The 26064-nt window shown below is 36.2% G+C and overlaps 1 long non-coding RNA gene across 1 annotated transcript in view; it reads right to left on the bottom strand.

Moving 5' to 3' along the window:
* Window positions 1-2897: 2897 nt before the first annotated feature.
* LOC131384230 (uncharacterized) overlaps window positions 2898-26064 on the bottom strand; it is a 194203-nt gene continuing 171036 nt past the window's right edge. Inside the window, exons 4-5 of the long non-coding RNA XR_009214886.1 lie at window positions 10417-10462; window positions 2898-2984 (exon numbers count right to left, since the gene is read on the bottom strand). This is a non-coding gene — a long non-coding RNA (uncharacterized LOC131384230). The remainder of the gene's footprint in view (window positions 2985-10416; window positions 10463-26064) is intronic.

The raw sequence follows: 26064 nt of genomic DNA on the forward strand, positions 1-26064 counted from the left end.
CGCCATTCTCCTGACTCAGCCTCCCGAGTAGCTGAGACTACAGGCGCATGCCGCTACGCCAGGCTAATTTTCTGTATTTTTAGTAGAGACGGGGTTTCACCGTGTTAGCCAGCATGGTCTCGATCTCCTGACCTCGTGATCTGCCTGCCTCGGCCTCCCAAAGTGCTGGGATTACAGGCGTAAGCCACCGCGCCGGGCCAGAAAATTTTATTATACAATTTTGTTGGCATATTAAAACATGTAACGAATCATGATAGTCCTTAATTTGGGAAAGAAGATGTTAAAATTATTTAAATATATTTATGGGCAAAGTAGTTTTTGAGCTTGACTTATCCTTTAAAAACCTTCCACAAAATGTGGCATTGTATACGTATATTTTCAGTGACTTTTAGCATCTAAAAATCCTGAACTTTGTAGAGTGTATTAACCAGTTGTAAATAGGAAGCACTGCACAGCTTGAGAAATGTCAATTTCATCATTATAATTTATTAATCCGTGAAAGGCTCCTGGTACATTTTACTGACAAGAAAGTGAATACTTAGCATTTGTTTACCTCTTTGAGAAGTTCAAGCGAATTCGGGTTTTCAGAATCGGATCGTACAAGAGAGTGATATTTTGAACTTTCAGCAAGAGTCCAGCTGAAAGTAGCCAGAGCTTTTGCAGCCCCAGGTCCTAAGTGGAAGGAACAGTTACTCTAACTTGCTTCATAAGACAGCTGACTATGTGCCTGCTATTATTTTCATGGTGAGAGCATTGCTGTATATAAATGCTCCAGATGTAGCAGAATAAAGGAGTAGAAGAATTAAAATAATTTTAGAGCTCAAAAAGACAACTGAAATGAATATGCAGGCGATATAATTTCAAACCAGAACATGTCTGAGAGTGAGAGGAGATGCTATAAAAGCTCTAGGACAACAGGTGTAGGCTGGACTGTTCTGGGATGTATGGTCATTTACCAAGAGGTCAACTATCAACCTTGTCATGCTACAGATTAGGAAAAGAAGCCACAGTTCTACACTGTAACTTACTGAAGTCACACATTCCCCCAGGGACCAAGTTAGGAGAAAAGTCATCTCTTGATAAAGTTGTGTGTGTGTCTGTTTCTCCTATATACTTAACCTTCCTTTCCAACTACTCTTTTACATGTTTCTATGCTCACCTGGCAAGAGAGGCTAGATAGGAAACTTTGCAAATCATAATGGGGGAACTATGCGAACAGAAGTGAATTCTTACCCTTCAGCTTGTTTTTGGAAGTTGATCTTTTCTTGCCCTTCTCCCTGCACACATGCAGAAGGAATAGGAATAGAATGAAAGGAAGGACCTCAGGCATACATTAGTTAGTGAGCCGCTCATTAGCCAAACCTCACTGTTTCAAGGACTGTGTTACTTCATCTGCTTTAGTGTTATTGCTCTCTGAAGCCTTATTTCAGAATATGAGTTCCCTTTTATGGTTCTTTTCTGCCCTTTCTTTCCTAATATTAGCAACCTGGTGAATTTGCATAGTTTTTGATGTAGTCTTTTTCCATGTCTTTTGTATTTATCCTCGTGTTTTACAGAACTACTATTTAAGCACAAATGTCCAGATGCTGCTTAATCCTTTCCCTCTTTCTTTGTACCTGTTCTACCATATGAACTCTGGAACAGATCATATCTACAGGGAGATCTGCAAAAATGCATTATCTGCATTTAATGCCTCTACTACTCACAGAGCCGAAGTTTAGGGGTTCCTGAGGGGACCATTAGTGGACCAAGCCCAGCCCGAGAGCTGGATGTTGGGGTGCTTTGTGAACCAACAAGCACCATGAGCTGTGATTCCATATGTTAGGAATCATATTAAAACATTAGCTCATATTAAAACATTGGTTTTTTTTTTAAAGCCCTTTAGGCTGTGGGCATGACTGTGGGTGTTATTGGACCATGTGCCAGGACATCTGTAGTTTCCAGCAGATGATAAAACATGTAACAAACATTTGATTTTACTTGTCCACACTTCATGAAAAACAAAAAGGTCTGAACTTACTAGGACTTGTGTTTTTTAAATAAAATTCATTTATTAAAATGAACTTTATAAAAATTCCTGTTTATGATAATTATTTTGTACATTTAAAATAAAAAAACATGTTATTTTAAATTTGTGACCTAAAAAAATGGAGTTTATCCAAAAATGACAACTGCACGCAGGGGTCTGAAAGATGAGGTTGTAGGAACTTGCATTCATTGAACTTTCACCACATGCCAAGCATGGTATTATGTGACTTACAGGCCTTAAAGCATTAATCTTCATAGCAACATAGTAAAATACATATTATTATGACATATTCTAGATGAGGAAGCTGAGACTCACAAAGTTCGACTTTATTATCCAAGACCACACAGCTAGTAGATGGTAGAACCTGGGGTTATTTTGGCTTCTATCCAAATCAAAGCACATGCCTTTGTAGAGTGTATTACCTACAGTAATGAGTAAGAGTAAACTTTGTAGAGTGTATTACCGGTTGTAAATAGGAAGCACTGCACAGCTGGAGAAATGTCAATTTCATCATTATAATTTATTAATCCGTGAAAGGCTACTGGTGCATTTTACTGACAAGAAAGTGAATACTCAGCATTTGTTTACCTCTTTGAGAAGTTCAAGCGAATTCGGTTTTTCAGAATCGGATCGTACAAGAGAGTGATATTTTGAACTTTCAGCAAGAGTCCAGCTGAAAGTAGCCAGAGCTTTTGCAGCCCCAGGACCTAAGTGGAAGGAACAGTTACTCTAACTTGCTTCACAAGACAGCTGAATATGTGCCTGCTATTATTTTCATGGTGAGAGCACTGCCGTATATAAATGCTCCAGATGTAGCAGAATAAAGGAGTAGAAGAAGTAAAACAATTTTAGAGCTCAAAAAGAGCTTACCTAAGTGGCAGGCAAAGGTGATGTAGTTCAAGCAATGTCAAACAGCTTAAGCAGAGATTCATATCAGCAATAGACTGGACTTTCCCTGTAATATCAAAAATTAGCTAGTTTTTACAGAGGTATTCAGGGGAATCAAAACCATCATTAAAAAGCAGCCACTGATCTGTTCTCCCCTGACCACACAGACAGTCACAGGGAGAAACAGTCTGATCATTTCACAGCAATCTGAGGCCTCTCTGTATGTGGCTTTCTGTTTGGAGATCAGATTTGAAACTGCTGTTTTCTCTGTCAATGGTATCTTAATATATTTGGCAAATCTCTTCCAATTAGCCATACTGGGCTCTCCCTGGTCCCATTTCAGCAGTTCAGGCATTTGGTGCAGAGCTCATATTAAAAATCAATTGTCCCAAATTTAGCTTGCAGATTTGGTGACAGTGTATATATCTTTATCCATATATCATAGCACTAGAAAAATATACACATAGACTGGAACTTTATTTTAATAGATCATTTAAAAAAACTCTTGTCCCTGTGGTTTTTCCACTGAAGAAGAATGGTTTGGACACCTGGTATTTAACATACAATCTACATAGTAATTGATCTCCTTCTGTGGTAGAGGTTGCTAGTGCTCAGTTATTCCTTCTTTTCTTCTCTGGATCTGCAGGAGACCTCATTCTCCTGCCCATGCAGCAGTGTGAGGCCAGTGAGCAGTTCTGGCCAATGAAATGAGAGCAGAAGGGAAGTACATATGTTCCCTGCTTGCATGTCACTTGCCCTGATGTCCTGTTCCCCTCAGGATAATTACCAAACTCTGATTATGGTTTAAATGTTTGCTCACTGTCTGTTTGCCTCTACCCCTTCAGCCCTCCTCTCATTATCTCCTGCCTTACTTTTTGTCTCAGCCATCCTGAGCCTTCCTGAAAGCATTAGCTCTTTCTCATCACTGATCTTCACTCAAGTGATAGTAACTTCCTCCAGATAGTCCACTCCAACTTAGAAAGAATGGTTTAGTTGCCCTTTCTACGTACTTCAACAGTGCTTTACATTCTCCTAATGATCACACTTATCACATTTTATTGACATTTCCTCCTTCTCTGTGTTCTCCTTCTGAGTTATATATGCTCCTTGAGGGCAGAGACTGATGTGTCTTCACTGATTTTTTTTATTTATTTCCAAACCTTAGTATTAACCTTCCTTCTAAAAAGGTTCCTCCTATTTTTACCCATAATCTCTCATTTCCCTCTTTGTTTAGAAAAATACTACAAAGCATCTTTAAGTCCTCTTTTTTGTTCTCCCTGCATATCTCATCCATCAGCAAGTCTTGATGGCTGTATCCCCCAAATTGTGCATCCATGCACCTCACTCCTTTTTCACTGCTGCCGTCTAATCTAAGTCCAATTTCTTTTTTAGATTAGGAGAATACCATTCAAATTGGACTCCCCACTTCCTCTCTGAGGGCCGACCACTGCCTACTCCTCTGACCTCATCTCACCTATGGGCAACACTTCTAGTATGATCTAGAGGTTTGTGTGTGTCTAATATGCTATATGCACATCCCCGTGTGACACTGCAGACTGTTTGGGGACAGGGAGAAGAGGCAAATGCAGTGATACGCCATCTTTACTACCTACTTGCTTTCTTTTGCCATATCACTATGCTGCTGATTGTAATTAGTTTTGCAGCTGTAGATCATTGTCAGCTAAAGAGAAGTAGACTAAATTACTACATACTGGCTTGTGAATTAGGGGCGTCACTGTAACCAGAAAACATTCCTGTTCTCCTGGAGTGGAAACTTGCTCGTTTTGCAGAAAGCTGGTGGGGACGTAAGTGTACAGACACAACTTACTGAAATTGAAGCTCTTTATTGACCATCTTTCAGTAATATAGGTGGCACAAAATAATAGCCCCTTTTAAAGGCTAGTAATAAATGTAATTAGGATGGGACTCTTAAAATTGTATAAAATATCTGGACAAAAATGTGACAAAGGATTGAAAATTGGTACATATTAGTTTTTTTTTTTTTTTTAACCATGAAGCAGGTCAAATTAGGATAGAAAATCTTTATAAGGTTATTTTAGTAGCGACTACCCTGAAATAAATGCTTAAAATAGAGATAAGACCTAAATGCTCAAAATAGAGATAGGATAAGAGAAGGTAATAAAAATAGTAAGTTGGCAGAACTCAGGAAAGAAATGTGAGAAACAAATAAAAGTGTATCACAAATTAAAAACATAAAAGAATTGACGAAAATAAAACTGAAAATTGGATACTGCTAAAAATGGAGGTATGAAAGACATCTGAAGAAATTGAACAAAGTGAATAAAAAGAACATAGAAAAACAAAGGAAACGGAGAATGTGCTAGAAAGGCAAAGGAGATACCACACACACATTATCGATAATCTTAACAGCAGAGAAAAATGGAACAAAAAAGATTAAAATAGATATAAGACTACAGCTTCTAGCAGTATTGTAGATGAGATACTCTGAATATTTCTTCCACTTAAAACAATGGCAAATTCTGGGTAAAATATAATAAAAAAATCTTTAGGACGTATCACTGAGCTGACAAAATAAATCCACAAAGGTTATAAGCAAAGTGAAAGCAGGAATACTGGGAGGTGAGGAAGTGCCCTGAGGATATCTGCTCTACCGTAAGTGACCCTGAGCTTCAGTTTGTTTGATTTGTTATTATTTTATTTTGACATAGTTTGAAACTAAAGAAAAGATTTAAAAATATCACAAAGAATCCCTAAATATCCTTTTTCCAGAGACCCCATTTAAATTTGGCTAAGCATCCCAATAACGTTTTTTTGTTTGTTTGTTTTTGTTAAATAGGAAAGGATCCATCCTGTACTAGGCCTTATACTAGTTGTATGTCTCTCTCTTTCAATCTGTAACACCTCAGTCCTTAACTTTCATGACATTAATAGTTTTGCAGACTCCAGGCTAGTCATTTTGTAGAATGTTTCTCAATTTGAGCTACTCTTGTATTGCCTTATCCGTCTCAGGTTATGTATTTTTTAAAAATTTGTTTTTAGCTTTATTTTTTATCTCATTATGAAGGCAATACATGCTTTTACAGCCAGGTTATATTTTTTCATCTGAATATCACTGAATCCTATTGGATAGTGCATGTCTATTTGTCCCATTATTGGTTGAGTTACACATGATCACTTTAAAAAGGTGATACTTGCCAGGTTTCTCCATTGTAGAGTTATTCCCAAACACCCCTCCCTTTTTAATAATTATTTTATGGTGAGATACTTAAACACTATGCAAAATCCTGTTTCTTAAATAACTTTCATCAACTAATTTTAGCATTAATGTTTCTTACTTGAATTAATGACTACTAGAATGGTTATCAAATGGTGATTTTTAAAAATAATACTATCATTTTTTCAACATTGGTTAATTGGTATCTATTAAGTGAGAAGTTTCTTTTTTCTATACTTATTTATTAATTTATATTAGTGTGGGCTTCTGAGCTCCTATTTTATTGGGTGGGATATAATACATTACTACCACTATTTGTTTTGATGCTTTTATTTTCCCTGATTTGGCCAATGGGAATTCCTTCAAGTTGCCTTTTGAGTTCTTTGGCCATGTCCCAATTATTTGTATATGTCTCTACTATCTTGCCTTTCCTGTGTACAAGCCCTTGATTAACCCGTTATTCTAAGGACTCTTAGTTCCATTTGGCGGAGAAAGTATTCAGAAAGCAGTATCTGGGTAGGAGCTGTGCATGGTGCTACTGGGGTGTCATTCCTCCCATGCTCTCAGTGGACAGATTAGGAAATACATGCATGTATATATGTGTACACACACACACATTCACAAAACATACATTTATTCATTTACTTAGATATTTGCTAAAGCCAATTCTAGTCCAACAACAAAAGATTTATTCTAGCTTTCTCCTTTTTATAGTTGTTCCCCCTAGTCTAATAAGAAAATTGGTTCCCATTGGCTCAGTCTCCCTGTGTGTGGCCAATGTTCTCACTCTGTGGCGGCTAATCCACCCCACCCACTTAGGAGTCTGCCTCTCTAGGACACCACCAAGTTCAGGACTTTTGAATGGCTTTTTGATGAAGGAAAGAAGTCAATATATTTTTAAAATTAAAAAGAGGAAGGAAGGGAGAAGAGAATTGAATCCCAATTTCCAAAGTTCCTTAGGTCTTGATGTACAGGAATAAAGTCTAGGACCTTCTCAATGTGAATAATCTAATAGCAATATGTGAGAGGCTAAATGCTAGTAATTTTCCAGAATTCTGGAAGGATATCAATCCGTTGACTAAAGAAATGCAAGAATAAAATACAAAATTAAGCAGAATAAACAAAGAGAAATTATAATTTAGATGAGTCAGAGTGAACTGTAGAATGCCAAAGGCAAAAATAAGATATTAATGGTGAAAGCTGCTGAAGCTGGAATGTCAAAGACCCACACTTTAATGTAATGGAGGATGAGTAATGACCCTGCCACACAGAGAGGGCATAACTCTGACATAGATTGGGAGAAGAAAATATCTCCCCTGATTTTTTGTACCACAACTTAATCCTCATGCAGATTTACTGTCTGGATTCATGTGATCTGTTCCAAAAATATATCAAGCATAACCACTTCGAATCCTGTGAGAAATTTGTAAGCATATGATTGAATATTTTTGACTACATAGAGAGAGAGAAAATGAAAAAGAGTAAGAGAAAAAGGAATACTGAGAAGGTAATATTCTAAAATATATTTAATTAGAAGTCTAAAAGAAATCAGAGACTGAGGAAGGAGCAATAATTGAGAGGGTAAATACTAAGAATTTTCTAGAATTTTAGAAAGATACCAATCCTTTGAAGAAATACAAGAATAAAATACAATTTTCAGGAGGATAAATAAAAAGAAATCCTAATTTAGATGAGTCAGAGTGGACTGTAGAATGCTAAAGGCAAAAACAAGATGTTAACAGCAAACACAAAAAAATGATTACCGCAAAGATGTGACAATTTGATCAATGATTGATTGAATTCTTTAAAGCCCTAGCCAAAGATAAATAAATGTCTTCAAAATGCTGAAGAAAATAACTGTCAGCCTAAAATTGTACATCTGGTGAAAATATCATTTAAGACTGTTGGTAAAATAAATAGCAAAGACTTGGAACCAACCCAAATGTCCATCAATGATAGACTGGATTATGAAAATGTGGCAAATATACACCATGGAATACTATGCAGCCATAAAAAAGGATGAGTTCATGTCCTTTGCAGGGACATGGATGATGTTAGAAACCATCATTCTCAGCAAAGTATCACAAGGACGGAAAACCAAACACTGCATGTTCTCATTCATAAGTGGGAGTTGAACAGTGAGAACACATGGACCCAGGGCGGGGAACATCACACACCAGGGTCGGTTGCGGGGTGGGGGGCTGGGGAAGGGATAGCACTAGGAGAAATACCTAATGAAAATGATGAGTTTATGGCGCAGCAAACCAACATGGCACATGTATACCTATGTAACAAACCTGCATAATGTGCACATGTACCCTAGAACTTAAAGTATAATAATAATAAAAAGAGTAATGGTAAAATAAAGACACTTCCAGACAACAATAACTGAGAGCACTTATCGCCAATAAATCCACACTAGAGTATATTCAACAGAATATACTTAAAGCAGAAGAAAACTTATAGGTAAGCTCTAAGAGGTGAGAATTGGTAAATCAGTTATAAGTAATTGTATGATACAGGTCGAAATAAACATTTGTTGTGAAAAAAATTGGTGAGTATGATTGAAGTTTTCTGGATCACATAGACAGGTAGAAAATGTAGAACTCACAGCTTAAAAGAAAAGAATAGTGAAATATAGCTGAATATATATCATTCAATCTGGACTGGTGGAATGAATATAACAAGATAGAACAAAGAAACTGTAAAACAATAGCATATGATCTAGTAGGGACTTTCAGAATTAAAGTGTTCTAAGACCCTTATATGGCTTTGGAGGAGAATAAGGATCTTTATTAACATGACTCTTGGTCTAGATTGAGTTATGCATGAAATAATTAAAAGAATTAGCGCTAAAAGAATTAGCCTAATTCACAAACTAATAGAGGGGATAAATAGATTCAGAATAAGAAAACAAGATATCCCTATCAAAAGAAGGCAAGCTATGAGGAAAAAAAAAAGGAAAATTGAGACAATGAGAAAGTGCAAACAGGGCAGAAAAAAGTCAAAACTTACAGCAACCAAAATAAAGATAAATGGAATATACCCCCAAGTTAAAATACAATAATTGTAAGCATATAATTTAAAATTCAATTTTGTGATATTTATAAGGGATTTGGCTAAAATAACAGTAAAATTTTGAAAGAAAAAGAAATGGAAAAATATGATTATATTTTAACCAAAAGAAAGTGAATGAAGCTGAATTAATAGGTGAAGTAGACCTTAAGGTTAAAATAATTTCAAAGGCAATTTTTTAAAAGGTAAGATTACTTTATTCTTTCATAGAGTCACCCCATAATGAAAAAATCTTTGATTTACTTGGAAGAAAGAACAATTCTAAACTGAAATTGACTGTAGTACAAAGAGAAATGGAAAAGTCTATAATCAAAAGGCAGAATGTATCATATAAGTTCCTGAGAAAAGAAGCAGTAAAAAACCAAAATCAGTTAAGTACATGGTAGATTTTGAACAGTAATTAAGAGACTAGATTCAATGACAAAACAAAACATTGCATTGAGCAGTTGGAGAATATACTTAATATCAACCTGTGAGCAAAATATTTAAATGCTAGCTCATAAAGATATTACCATTAGTTACTTGTGAGAAAGGGTTAAAATTGAAAAATTCTTAGAGATCTAAATAAAACACCCTAGATAAAAGCTTATTCTTCAGTCTTTGTGCTTTTCTATTTTGTTCCTAAACTTCCAATCTTTATAGATATTGAAACTATCTTTATTTGAAGGGAAAACCTGCTGAGAATGAGTTTCTGTTTCCCTCATTCTGTGAGTAATTGTATTTCCATTTTTCATGGACTGGTCAAATAGAGGAAAGTTTGCCTACAAGCAAAGCAGATTGAAAATTCCCATCCAGATGCATCATCAGACAGGCATTAACAAGAGCTTATCATTTTGTCTGGGGCAGACCAAATGTTTAAAGTATTTCTTGAGAATGTTCACATGGACATTTATTCTCCAATGATATGCTAAATTACTATATTTAAAAAAAACTTTTCTTTTTTTCTTGTCATGCCCACTTTTTGTTAGGGCTTGTGAGAATGGTCGTATGACCATTCCATATAGATATTTTAACACAAAGTAGCAACTTGTTTATCCTTTGACACATGTTGCATTTGTATGTGATTTGAGAGACAGAGAGAGAGAGAGACAGTTTCTTAAAGAAACCGTGGATGGTCACATAACAATGTAATGTAGTGTATTTCATCTTTTATATCAAATATAAACATAAACAGCTTCCATCAGATCCAGGCAACTTCTGTTCTACTCTCAAAAGACATTTTACCTACCAAAATATAGCTTAGCCACTGCAGTTCACTGCTGGAAGCATGGTTCCTGAGAAAAGAAAGAAATGAGATGTAGTTAAGGGTTAAAAATTATAACTTCTTTTTTTCTGTAAAACTTCATGATCCTCTATCTGTTGTTTTTCTGAACAAGTTCCTGTCTTTTAAAATTGATATAATTCAGCCCCATTTCCTGGGCTCATTCTCCAATTAACCTTAGAAATGATTTCTGGATCTTGTGTGTTTGTCCGGAATACAAGAGACAGGTGTCTTCTCAGGCAACTGAATGTAAAACAGTTGAACATAAGCTGCCCTCTCCACTGAGATGTCATGGTCACATGGGCAGGAGCCTCAAAGCTGGCTCAGAACAGGAATTCCAATGATTGACTATCGGGGCAACTAAATTCCCCCTATTAAGTTGCAAGGTTGTAGCGCAAGGTTATAGCACACGTTTGCAGATAACTCAACGCTTCATGGATGCTCGCTGCTTCAGAAAAATCTGTGTGACTGGCAAGTTCTATGTACGTGTATTTTGTTTTTGTGTTTGAATCTGTGTCAGAGGATTTGATGTTAAAGGCATCCCCAAATGGCTTCTTTAGTAATGTGAAAATTGATCATACAAATTGAGTCATTTCTGTCATACCCATCTAAAACAGACTCCAGAGGCCGGCGGGGGAAAGCACTCAGGGCATATAACATTGCTCCAAGAATGGAATTCTGTGTAAGCCTGGCTGCTGAAACTGCCTGTTGTAATCTGAAACCAGTTTTATCTAATAGCTTTCAGTTGGAGCTTGTTAGCTCCCTGAAACTTTACTGGTGGCAATGAACTTTCTTGCAAAACAATATGTAACATTTCTCCTTTTTATAGGAACTCCGACCTTCTCTTTGTTCTTTGGACATACCAAAGACCACCTGGACTGTGTGTATGCCTCACACTGCAATTCTTGCTTCCCATATAAAATGTTTTAAATTTAGAAATTGGAGATACTATATTTGACTTCAACAGTAGAAGCATCAATGATGATGTACAGAGGTCAGTTTCTAAAACTTGCATGTGTTTACATGCCATCTGAAGGATCTCATTAAATATGAATTCTGATTCAGGGTGTTTCTGGTGAGGCCAGAGTTTCTGCATTTTTAACAAGACTCCATGTGATCCTGTTTGTCCTAGGACCACACTTGGAGTAGCAAGGGCACAGAGTTTTGCATGTTGACATGGAATCCTCCAATAGCTACATGGAATTGATATGAACCCCCTTTACAGATGAGGAAATAGAGGCTAGGTGAATTTAACCCATACCATCATGTAGCCTTATGTCCTCTGAGTCAGCACGTTTCAACTATGCTTCAACTACATTCCTCTTATAATCTCCTTCTTATTCATCTCTTGAATTATTATTTTCATATATTTGGTTTTCATGTGTAGCAATTGCTGGCCTTTCCTTAGGAATGTTCAGTCTTCTACATTCTTTTTTAAATGGTGATATTTAAGAAATGTGTTAGCACTAAGTTTTGAAAATCTTATGGGCTTGTAATTTGTCCAGTTGTACAGATATGAAAACCCCACTATATTTGGTATTGCTGATCGCAGTGCAGCTTCAAGTTGACAGACCTGCAGAACACAGTATGCTCTATCAGCTTAATGCCAGAAAGTTCGTCTATTGATAGGATCTCCTACTGTGGGCAAGTTTGTGATTGCTCATTCATTTTGTAGAAAAAAAATTCTACCAGAAGTTTTTAACATGTGTTGCCAGTTAGAAATACATGTGAACTTTTAAAAACTACTATGGCTAGGTGCTACCCCCAAAGTCTAACCAATGGTTCTGGGGTTGGGCTTGGCATTACATGGCTTAAAAGTCTACCAAGTAATTCTTATACAAAATAGGGGCTGAGAAATATTGCTTTAAAAGTACTAATATATAACCACCTATCTACCTGCCCCAAACAATTAAATCATAATTTCTGAGTAGGATCCAAATACAAGTATTTTAAAAAAGCTCTTATGTGATTTTAATGTGTAGCATGTGTGAAAAACATTCCCAACTGATTTTTCCAGTGAATTCATTGTATTTGAGGCTTATGACTTATATTAGTATTGTGGTGAAAAACAGAAGCTATGTTCTTTCTCCAAAGAAGATTAATGGCAATTATCAGAAAAAGATAGGGGTTTGGCTTTGGTTAAAAATATGACAGGGCAACTGAAGCAACAGAGAAGGGCATTTGGAGGATTAGATCAGTTTATGCATATTTTAAATCTGGTTTCTAAAAAGAATATGGCAATTATTTGTCAAATAGATGTCAGATAATTCCATTTGTACTATTTTTAAGTCATTTTTGTGTTGTGGATCTTCGCCATTAGAACTAATAAAATATGAATAATTCTAGGATGGTAAGTTAAAGAAATTTGGAGATCTTATTGATCAGGTAAATTCACTCTGTTAAAAATATCTTCAACATATTTCCCTGTGTTGATTTTTTTATATGTATAAGGTCATACTGCTTTGTCATGTGAGCTATTTTAACCTGATAGATCTTAGTTTCTTATTAGTTTCAAAGCCATGTCCTTTAACATAAAAATAGTAATTATGACAAATTCATGATGTATTATTCCTGGGTAAGATATATTATGACTAAAATTCATTGCTCAAACTTATCAAGGTTGTGTTACAGAAGAACTAGGTGGTTATACTCGACAGTACAATAAAGTATCTTCAATTTTTCATATCAAAAGGATCTTCAAATTTAGAGGCCTGACTGCCACTTCCATCAGAGAGGTATCAGGCTTTAAGTTTCTCTCTTCACAATTTATTTAGAGAGAAGCACAGTATCTGCCTAAGTTAAGGCAAAATAAAAATATAGGGGGGTGAGTTTTCAGGCAGTCAGTGGCTTAGCTTATAAGTATTTCAATCATTGTTTTGCATGACCTGAAATCTAACAGCAGGTATATTTTAATGCTGCACAATGTCATGATGGTTAGCTGGTGATTATTGAAAAGAAGGCAATAAAGTTTTCTGCCTCATTCAATCTCTCGCCCTTCACCAAAACCCCTTATTAGAAAGAGATCTTAATTTTTGTTTATTTTCAAATAATTGAAGCAAGGAGGAGGAAAGGAATTCTTCCAAGTAATTTTGTATTATTATTATTATTATTATTATTATTATTATTATTATTATATCTCACAATGATATTGCCTTATCACCAATGGGTGCTGACAAAAAAGATCAAAGAATTAATAAGAAAATATACTGGGCCTTTGTGATGGACCATGAGATGCTAACGTCCCTGAGAGTTTTGTGCCGTTTTGACAGATGTTTTTCCTCAATTCTTGCCAACTTCTTCTACTTCCTCCTATCTATGATGAAACCATACTGAATTTCTTTCAGTTCTTGCAGTGAGGTTATATCCTTTAGGAACTCTGAACTTTTGCACACATTGCTCCCTTTGCCCAGATCAGGAATTCTCGAGCTGTTTGTTCTCAGGATTCCTTTATACTCATAAAGATTACTGAGAATTCCAAAAAGCCTTTGTTGACATAGGCTATATGTCTACCACGTTGGAAATTAAATATCTGAAACTTTAACAATTTCTGATATAACAACATGAACCTATTGTGTTATTACAAATAACATTTTTACGAAGGGCAAACTATATATTTCAAAATAAAACAATTCAGAAGGGTACCATTGTTTCGTATCTTCAAATTTCTTCCATGTCTGCGTTAATAGAAGATACATGAATTGTTCCTTCTGGTTCTGCAACCTTTTGTAATATATTGATTTGGTTGAAGGATCTGTATAAAATCCAGCCTCAAAACAATATGTTGTTGGAAAAGGAAGACGCATTTTAGTAGCCTTTTCAGATAATTGTGAATATTGTTCTTTGTTTTCGCACCAAAATTCAACAAGTAATTTCTTAAAGCTCAGTTGTGCTGTGGTTTAAGACCACTGCATAATCACATCTAGCCACAGAAAAATGCAAGATCGTTGCCCAAACCACAAAAACAACGTAATATCCCATTTCCTGGCTACTGCGAGCAGAAACTGCTTCTTCACCAATTATAGCTTTAGCCTCACTTAATTCTTCCCACCTTCTAGATAAAACTTAAGATAATTAGAAATTTATGCTAATTTCCTGGAGAAAATAAAGCAAGCCCTCCTTCCACAGACCTCACCCCAGATCACCTAACACAAGCCAAAACCCTGTTTTGAATATTTTCTAAACCTCTCTCGCTGAGATGCCCAATGGTTCTCCATAGTGTGTGTGCTCTCTTATGCAACATTAGTCAATCATGCCAACTTTCTTTGACCACGGGCATATCTCTGGTGATCTTGGGCTGGAGGAAACCAATAATAGTTTTTGATGGCCTTCTCTAAGTGGGTATTTGTAGAGTATATTTTGTCAGGTATATAAAAACTTAGTTACCCATTTCCAAGAGATTGTTACAAAGATCAAACAACAATAGACTGCTTTCAGAACTGGCATTTTTCTGACAATACAACTACCTTCAGTCCTTTGGGTTTTTTTGTTTGTTTGTTTCTTTTGTTTGTTTTTTGAGATGGTGTCTGGCTCTGCCACCCAGGCTGGAGTGCAATCGTGAGATCTTGGCTCACTGCAAGCTCCACCTCCCGGGTTCATGCCATTCTCCTGCCTCAGCTTACCAAGTAGCTGGGATTACAGGCAACCACCACCACACCTGGCTAATTTTTTTTTTGTATTTTTAGTAGAGACAGGGTTTCACCGTGTTAGCCAGGAGAGTCTCGATCTCCTGACTTCGTGACCCACATGCCCTGGCCTCCCAAAGTGCTGGGATCACAGGCGTGAGCCACTGCACCTGGCCTGGTCTTCTTTTTAGAATACTCTGATACCAAGTAATCAATACTAAAAATGTTGTTGAATTATAATATTTGCATTGGGGCTTGGTTAATCTTGGAATTGTCAATGTTATTTTGAGTTTTTAAATGCTTAGGATAATTTGATATATCAGATAATTTTATTTATATATTTTAGTAAATGGAGTCCTTTATATACATGAAGATTATGTACATAAAGATCTTGTATTAAAACCTTCCATTGACATAAATATAAAGATGGGCTTTACCAAAAAAGTTTTCTGAAGCCAGACTGCCTGGGTTCAAATCTCAGCTCTACTGCTTATTAATTGTGTGATCAGGTACACTTATTTATGCTTTCTGTGTCTCAGCTTTCTCATCTATAGAATAGGGTGGATAACAGTACCAACCTCATAAGGATTTAAAGAGTTAGTATTTGTCTTCATTTTGAATAGCATACAACACATTATGTATGTGTATTAAGTAAAAAGATGATTTATTAAGAACAGAACTAGGACTCTGCATATCTTCTTAAACCTCAGCTTAACTGCATTGGCTTAATTAAAGAAAAACAGAGAATACTGTAAACACCTCTACGCAAATAAACTAGAAAATCTAGAAGAAATGGATAAATTCCTGGACACATACACCCTCCCAAGACTAAAGCAGGAAGAAGTTGAATCCCTGAATAGACCAATAAAAGGCTCTGAAATTGAGGCAATAATTAATAGCCTACCAATCAAAAAAAGTCCAGGACCAGACGGATTCACAGCCGAATTCTACCCAAGATACAAGAAGGAGCTGGTACCATTCCTTCTGAAACTGCTCCAATCACTAGAAAAAGAGGGAATCCTCCCTAACTCATTTTATGAGGCCAGCATCATCCTGATACCAAAGCCTGGCAGAGACACAATAAAAAAAGAGAATTTTAGACCAATATCCCTGATGAACATCGATGCAAAAATCCTCAGTAAAATACTGGCAAACCAAATCCAGCAGCACATCAAAAAGCTTATCCACCATGATCAAGTGGGCTTCATCCCTGGGATGCAAGGCTGGTTCAACATATGAAAATCAATAAATGTAATACAGCATATAAACAGAACCAAAGACAAAAACTACATGATTATCTCAATAGATGCAGAAAAGGCCTTTGACAAAATTCAGCAACCTTTCATGCTAAAAACTCTCAATAAATTAGGTATTGATGGGACATATCTCAAAATAATAAGAGCTATTTATGACAAACTCACAGCCAATATCATACTGAATGGGCAAAAACTGGAAGCATTCCCTTTGAAAACTGGCACAAGACAGGGATGCCCTCTCTCACCACTCCTATTCAACATAGTGTTGGAAGTTCTGGCCAGGACAATCAGGCAGGAGAAAGAAATAAAGCGTATTCAATTAGGAAAAGAGGAAGTAAAATTGTCCCTGTTTGCAGATGACATGATTGTATATTTAGAAAACCCCATCATCTCAGCCCCAAATCTCCTTAAGCTGATAAGCAACTTCAGCAAAGTGTCAGGATATAAAATCAATGTGCAAAAATCACAAGCATTCTTATACACCAATAACACAGCCAAATCATGAGTGAACTCCCATTCACAATTGCTTCAAAGAGAATAAAATACCTAGGAATCCAACTTACAAGGGATGTGAAGGACCTCTTCAAGGAGAACTACAAACCACTGCTCAACGAAATAAAACAGGACACAAACAAATGGAAGAACATTCCATGCTCATGGATAGGAAGAATCAATATCATGAAAATGCCCATGCTATCCAAAGTAATTTATAGATTCAATGCCATCCCCATCAAGCTACCGATGACTTTCTTCACAGAATTGGAAAAAACAACTTTAAAGTTCATATGGAACCAAAAAAGAGCCCGCATCGCCAAGTCAGTCTTAAGCCAAAAGAACAAAGCTGGAGGCATCACACTACCTGACTTCAAACTATACTACAAGGCTACAGTAACCAAAACAGGATGGTAATTGTACCAAAACAGAGATATAGACCAATGGAACAGAACAGAGCCCCCAGAAATAATATCACACATCTACAACCATCTGATCTTTGACAAACCGGACAAAAACAAGAAATGGGGAAAGGATTCCCTATTTAATAAATAGTGCTGGGAAAACTGGCTAGCCATATGTAGAAAGCTGAAACTGGATCCCTTCCTTATACCTTATACAAAAATTAATTCAAGATGGATTAAAGACTTAAATGTTAGACCTAAAACCATAAAAACCCTAGAAGAAAACCTGGGCAATACCATTCAGGACATAGGCATGGGCAAGGACTTCATGTCTAAAACACCAAAAGCAATGGCAACAAAAGCCAAAATTGACAAATGGGATCTCATTAAACTAAAGAACTTCTGCACAGCAAAAGAAACTACCATCAGAGTGAACAGGCAACCTACAGAATAGGAGAAAATTTTTGCAATCTACTCATCTGACAAAGGGCTAATATCTGGAATCTACAAATAACTCAAACAAACTTACAAGAAAAAAAACAACCCCATCAAAAAGTGGGTGAAGGATATGAACAGACACTTCTCAAAAGAAGACATTTATGCAGCCAAAAAACACATGAAAAAATGCTCATCATCACTGGCCATCAGAGAAATGCAAATCAAAACCACAATGAGATACCATCTCACACCAGTTAGAATGGCCATCATTAAAAAGTCAGGAAACAACAGGTGCTGGAGAGGATGTGGAGAAATAGGAACACTTTTACACTGTTGGTGGGACTGTAAACTAGTTCAACCATTGTGGAAGTCAGTGTGGCGATTCCTCAGGGATCTAGAACTAGAAATACCATTTGACCCAGCCATCCCATTACTGGGTATATACCCAAGGGATTATAAATCATTCTGCTATAAAGACACATGCACACGTATGTTTATTGCAGCACTATTCACAATAGCAAAGACTTGGAACCAACCCAAATGTCCATCAATGATAGACTGGATAAAGAAAATGCAGCACATATACACCATGGAATACTATGCAGCCATAAAAAATGATGAGTTCATGTCCTTTGTAGGGACATGGATGAAGCTGGAAACCATCATTCTCAGCAAACTATTGCAAGGACAAAAAACTAAACACCACACGTTCTCCCTCATAGGTGGGAATTAAACAATGAGAACACATGAACACAGGAAGGGGAACATCACACACCGGGGCTTGTCGTGAGGTGGGGGGAGTGGGGAGGGATACCATTAGGAGATATACCTAATGTAAATGATGAGTTAATGGGTGCAGCACACCAACATGGCACATATATACATATGTAACCTGCAGGTTGTGCACATGTAACCTAGAACTTATAATAATAAAAAAAAGAAAAACAATGCAAGTATAAGCTGATGAAACTTTGTTTACAATTCTTAAAGTTGTTTTGTCTGATTGTCACAATAAAACAGTGATGTGACTGGTAGAAAGATACATGTACAATTAAGCATTATAAAGGCTTTTTATAAATGGCAAATAAGGAAAGTTAAAGGTACAATTACATAAAGAGACAATAACAGGTTTTCTCAGAGAGTCATAAAACATGGCATATTTAACGCTTGGGAAGATCTGAATCTTTGCATTATAATTAGCTAAGCTCTTCTATATTAATAATATTCTGTACTGTACCTCGATCAATATTGGAGGACATAGAAAAGTAATGTGATTTACAATTGAAATTTTGTTATAATCTAAATGTACTAGTTTTTCATTAGCATAATTTTAACAATTACAACAAACAGAAAATGCAGTAAAAATGACAGGAACCCCCAGAAATTATTTCACATGAACTTTTGTGGTAAAGCCTATACATATAGCTGTTGTCAATGGATCATCGCTCTCTTGTAATATTTTATGAAAATTTGAAAGAAGTAACTGACACACTTCAGCATACTGACCTTTCCTATCAGCAACCTGTAAGTCCAGTCTAGTCATTTGATCTGGGCCTCAAAATATAACAGATGGCAGCTTAATCAAACATTTTTTTCTGTTTAAACTAGCAAGAATTGAAATTTTCTCAATTAATGCAAGAAAACCTTAATGTTTCTCATTTAAACGTCAGTTAATTTTTCACATTCTAGCATTTGTCGCATGTGATACCCCACTTCACCAAGGACCAATTTCTTATCAGTCAGGATTCTCAGTGACAAATGATAGAGAATGACTCTGGTCAACATACTTTTAAAAGAGGGGGTGAGGTTATGGGAGAATCCCTGTGGTAACCCATAGAATCAAAAGAAGAGTGGGACAATTTAGCTTTGGGGAAGTGGAGAATTAGCTGGAATTTGTGAATTTTCTTTCTAGCGTTCTGATATGTTGATGACTTGGCTCCAAAAATTTTTCATTAATTACCTAAGCCCAGCTCTACTTGCCAAAAACACCCTTTAGATCTCTCAGAAGCTTCTTCAAAACTCAATGATTCTACCTAGTCTGAAAACCCTATTCATTTTACAGTTGAGAAAACGGATCCAGAGAGGTTAAATAACTTGATTAAAGTAAATATAATAAACCTTCTTTGACACAGGTAAATAAACCTGCTTGAATGGTTCTAAGAGTAAATTAACTTTGAAAGCATTCCTAAGAGTAAATGTGATTAAAGTGACATTTTAATAGGGTATGTGTCAGCTCCTTTGTTGTATCATTGACTGTGGCACCATGGTCTTTACGTCCTTTAAAAAATATTTTTCTCAGTCTTTCTCCTGTTTAATACCAAGATTATGTGTCAATTGTTACTTAGAGTCAACCAGTAACACTGCAAATACGTTTGAGAAAGACTGTTTAGGCATGACGACATAGAAATGTGATTACCCAAAGGTATCCCAATACATTTCCTCTAGTCGCTTGCTAAAACTGAATTGCTCTGAAAAAATTTACTCTTCGGAACTTCATTCATTTATCCAGTGCAGATTTATTGCACATGTGCTGTGTGTAAGGTACATAGCTATTGGGATTGCATTAGTGAACAAAACATAAAAATAAATATATTTGCAGCTTTATGGAAATTTCATTTTAGTTTGAGAAAGCAGACAATAAATGATAAATATACAATCTAGGTAAACTATATAGTGTATTAGCTGACACTAAGCACCATAGGGAATAGAGTAGAGGAAGGGTTAAGAACTGGAAAGCCTGGTTGAAATTTTAAATAGAGTGGTAGGGGAAGTCCTCACTGAGAAGATGACATTTGAACAAACACTGAAAGGAGGTAAGGAACTCTTTCATGTGAGTATCTAGAAGAACATTAGACTTGACTTTGGGTTTTCTTTGGATTTTTAAAATCAATTTTATTGAAGGATAATTTACATACAGTAAAATGCACCCATAGTAACTGTAGAGGTTGATTATTTTTGACAAATATATATTCCATGTTACTGCCATCACCAACAAAATATAAAACATTTTCAACACCTCCAAAGCTTTCTTTATGCCCTCTCCTAATCAGTCCCTACGCTTCACCACTAGCCCCAGGTATTTACTGATTTGCTTTCTATACTTATACTTTGATTTATCTTTCTAGAATTTTAGAAAAATAAAATTATGTGTATTTCTTTGCATCTCTCTTCTTTGCTTAGCATACTTTTTGGTTCATCTTTTTGTTGTGTATCTCAGCAATTCACTGCTGTGTAATTTTCCATTGCATAAAAATATCTAGTTTGTATTTCCATTCGTTAATGGACATTCAGTTTGTTCCCAGTTTTCTGGTTTTTCACTATTGCATACAAAATTGCTGTAAACATTTAAGAGAAGATTTTGTGTAGACATGTATTTTTATTTATCTTGTAGATCTTTGGGAAGACATATATTTTTAGATCATACATAAATTTACTTTCCACTTTATAAGAAACTGTCAAACCATTTCCAAAGTGTTGGCAACATTTTGCACTTCCATGATCAGGGTATATGAGTGTTCCAATAGCTCCATGTCTTGCTAATATTAGGCAATGTCAACTTTTTAAAATTTTAGTAATTCTAGTAGGTTTATAGTGGTATCTCATTGTGGTTTTAATTGTATTTTCTTTATTTTATATATCTATATACACACACACACACACACACACACACCATATATCTAGGCTATACACATAGGGTATATATGTATCCTCTCTCTCTCTCTCTCTGTATATATATATATATATAGCCTCTCTCTCTCTCTCTCTCTCTATATATATATATATATATGTATACACACACATATATAGCCTCTCTATATATATATAGGTTATTGTTTCCTAGTCTGCAACTTGACATGTAATATAATGTAGATGACTGAGGTTTCCAAATTTAAGGAAGACATGAAATAATTTAGATAAAGCAGGAAATGCTAAATGCAGATGTGAAAGAACTGAATTTTGTGTCAATAATTTTGGTTAACCCAGGGCTATTTCTGACATTAAAGTAACTTTTCTTCACTATCTAGCACTTGTTTATATTTTTTCATGGAAATTTTCCTTGGCTTTTCATGTATAGAAATTTTCTTATCTACATAGTAAGTATCTCCTTCCCTAGCCTAGATATGTTGTCTTTTCTTCACTAGACTGTGTTTATTGTGTTTTTCTTCAGTGTTGCCCAAAGCAGCTCTAATTCACTAGATATTTAAAAATGTATTTGTTCATTAACTGAACTTGAATTCCAAAGGCTAGTTTTGAAACTCTTTGGTGGTTTGGTAATTATTTCGGTGGTTTTCCTCATGTGTATTAGTCAGGGTTCTCCAGAGAAACAGAACAGGATATATTTATTTATTATAAGGAATTGGCTCATATGATTATGGAGGAGTATAAACCCCAAGATCTGCATTCAGCAACATAGAGACCCAAGAGAGCTGATGATGTAGTTTCAGTTCGAGTTTGAAAGCCTCAGAACCAAGAGAGCCAGTGGTGTAAGTTCTAGTCCAAAACCCAGTTTGGTTCGGGACCCTAGAAAAGCCTATGTTTCATTTTGAGTTCAAAGGCAAAAAAAGAATGATGTTTTAGCTCAAAGGCAGTCAGGCAGTAGGAATTTCCTATTACTCATGAGGGAGCTAGCCTATTTGTTCTATTTAGGCCTTCAATTGATTAGATAAGGGCCACCCACTTCAGGGAGAACAATCTTCTGTATTCAGTCTACCAGTTCAAATGTCAATCTCATCCAAAAACACCATCACAGACACACCCAGAATAATGTTTGACCAACTATCTGAGCACCTGAGGCCCACTAAGTTGGCAGATAACTTTAATTATCATATTGTGTAGAAGAGGAACTAAGTACAATAAAAAATCCTTCTAAATTTAGGTCAGTGCATGGCTGACCCAAGTAAGTAACTTTCAATTAATGAGGAGACATAAAACCATGTAAACATATAATATTTGTTACCTACTTATATATATTTTGATCACTAGATACTTGATATGAATAAGTACCCATTTGTATTATAAACAGTTTTTCACTGATGCTGTTACTACTTTTTAATGAAGGGTGTTTTAGAAGTATATTATTTACTATGCTTTCTAGATAGCTTAAAATATTCAGATGCCACCTAGTAAGCACCTGAAAGTGGCAGAAGTTATATTCCTCATGCAGTCACTGGATTCCTAACATTCCCTAAGTTTTACAGGGCTTAAAACAGATATTTAGAGAAAGTAGAAAGTCATGTATTTCCAGTTTCCATGAGGTACCATGCTGAGGTCCGAAACCTAATTCTCACTGGTATGCTGAGGACTAAAAACCTTATTCTCAGCTACAAAAACTCTAGTTGGGGATATATAAAAAGTATGTCTCTTTCTTGTACAGCTAGGGACTTGGCATGAACCTGAGGTTGTTTCAGAAGCACTTCTTGCTTTGGCTTTCCAGGGATTCAAAATGATGGTCTAGGGTCAGCTCTATGGGATGCCTATGCAAGACATCTCTGTCTAAACTCGCTACACCTGCCAGAGACACTGGCCCTTGTTAACAGAATGGGAAGCAGCATTGCCTAATGGGATGGAAGCACATGGAAGTTTCAAAAGCTAGTAACTTTGTAGGTGGCATTTGTAAACAACCTTGCCTCCACTGTTGTTGATAGAATAGTATGCCCTTTTGGAATAGCTTCAGATTGCCAAACAAGGAACAGCTGGGTATAAATGAAGACTAACTAGTCAGGATATGGTTTCATCCTACAAATATTCCAGTTCCTTGGCACTGGCTTCAATGCTGTGGGAGGAGTCCACTTGGTCCATCATGTCACAGCTTTCTTTTAACTTGACAGCATCTTTATTGTACCAGGCAGATAAAACCCCAAAGGGATTCATTTGGATTTAGGCTTTGAGATGGGAATTGGGTTAAATTGTGTTCCCAGCTCATGTTCTACATATCAAATTCTTGAGCCAAATAAAAACACCAATCCCCTCAAGGTTGACATACACTGGGTTTTACTTCACTTGGCGAGACTGGATTTTTGAACAAGGAACATATCCCTAGGTGCCAGTTATGGTTGAATTTTCATTTCAAGCTGTAGGGGAAATCTCAGCAGCATGGGAACATTCGGCAAGACCATCAGCATTTATATCAGAATGTAGGTCCTATTCGATTTTTTTGTAAGATAGATACTTGTTCCTTAGGATTTTTCTCCTTGGAGATCATATGGTTGAATGATTTTCTTCCTTTAATAAAATACTTTGAACCAGAGAATTTTTATTCCTTAAGCCAGGTGGATTCCAGTGATATTTATCTAGCCCTCACTGGTATCAGTTGTTCACATTAATTCAATTTAGTTAGAGCTCTGGCAATTTTCTAAAAGAAAGGAATATTTTTCTGGGGAGATTTTCACATGATAATCTTTCTGCTTAGCATATATATATATATATATACACACACACACATATATAGGATCCTAAATTTAGATATACAATTTCAAATCTTCATTTCCTTCTTATTCATATTTATTACTTTATTTATAAATTGTCTTGGTGGACAAATAGATTGGAAATTTGGGATTGTCTCATTTTTTTTGAAGAATTGCGCATCACTGAAAGTTCCACGTCACTAATGTATGATTTAATTCATTTTTGTGGCCCCATTTAATATATAAACAATGCTGTGTTCAGTTTTCATTTGATTATAATTATAACATTTTGATCATCATGAAAGCACTCTTAATGCTGCCATTCTAATGTTCATATATTACTGTATCAAAGATAGGCATAGAAAACATAGTATACACTTTTCCACTTAAAGTGTGTATTTAGAACTGACTATTGGCGGTACTACAGGCATTTTTCACAGCATGTTTTTTTTTCTGGGAATTACAAAGTTAGTTTTGGGAGCTGGACAAGTTACTAAGAATTCTGAGAATCTGGATTCTAAAAGTAGTTGTATCAGTTCAGAGGTCAGGTGATTTGGCCAGTGAAAGGGCAAGGCTGGGACAAGTGATCATTAGTCATGCTGTCAGAGAACCATTTCTTTCTCCTGCAATAGGCAGCATAGAGAAGAGCTTCTTTTCATCCACCTAGTCCCATTCCATCTCCTTAGTGAACATCTGCTGTAGGGACCTGCAGTCTCTGTTTGTGGCAAGGACTTTCTGAATATTGGTAAGACTGGTTGCTATTCATCTCTCTCGACTGCTGGAAAGAATGGCTATATTTGTTTAAAAGTTGCTTCAGTGTCTTTATTTCTAAGAGACGACGTTTCCTTCTCAAAAGCCTGTCTTCAACTATTGCATTTATGGTAATCATAAAATTGAATTACAATTTTGGCAATCATAAAATTTACCAAAGTGGGACACTTACGACAGTGAAAAGGGTGCTATTAACAATGGCACTGGGAGATAGCTATAAAGTATGACTGTCCCAGGTAAATGAGAATGAAAGTTCATCCTAGTTATAATGGTGTGGAAATTGTTTCATTCGGGATGTCTCTAGTGAGACTGATGGACAAGGGAAGGGATGTGCGATGTCATAAGGTAAACCAGGTGATGAATCAATGCCATGCATATACAAGGAAATTAGAAATCATAGGCTGCCAGGACCAACACCAGAGGGAAGAACTGGATCATTGTTACAGATCACCTGTATGAGCTTGGTTTAAGTATGCCAGAATCTGTTCAATTTTGTAATTTACGTATCTACTGTCCTCAGCTGAAGTACTTGAGGGCAAGTTCTGGGGATGGGAGTCACCTGACAGCTATCAATTGCCAGTACTACTCTAAGCAGCTGGAGGAATGGTGTGTTTCTTTCATATAGGGGATCTGGGTGGGCACCACAGCATCCACTAGAATATTCGTTCTCCACCTTTACTGCATATTAGAATCTCCTAAGGAGCTCTGCACACTTCCAAAGCCTAGCCTACACTCCGGACCAATTTAATCATGATTTCTGGGAGTGGGGCCCAGAGGTCAGTGTGTTTTAAAATCCTCCAAATGATTCCAATGAGCAGCCACAGCTAAGTTGGAGAAATACCATATTTTATTATCCTTGTCCACTTATCCAGGTATTTTCTTATTATACTTTAAGTTCTGGGATACATGTGCAGAAAGTGCAGGTTTGTTACATAGGTATACATGTGCCATGGTGGTTTGCTGCACCCATCAACCAGTCATCTACATTAGGTATTTCTCCTAATGCTCTCCCTCCCCTTGCCCCCCACCCCCCGACAGGCCCCAGTGTGTGATGTTCCCCTCCCTGTGCCCATATGTTCTCATTGTTCAACTCCCACTTGTGAGTGAGAACATGTGGTGTTTGGTTTTCTGTTCCTGTGTTAGTTTGCTGAGAGTGATGGTTTCCAACTTCGTTTATGTCCTCGCAAAGAACTTATCCAGGTATTTTAAAATGTCTTAGAGTAAGTTT

The sequence above is a fragment of the Hylobates moloch genome, unplaced genomic scaffold (genome assembly GCF_009828535.3).
Source record: "Hylobates moloch isolate HMO894 unplaced genomic scaffold, HMol_V3 SCAFFOLD_9, whole genome shotgun sequence".
NCBI lineage: Eukaryota > Metazoa > Chordata > Mammalia > Primates > Hylobatidae > Hylobates > Hylobates moloch.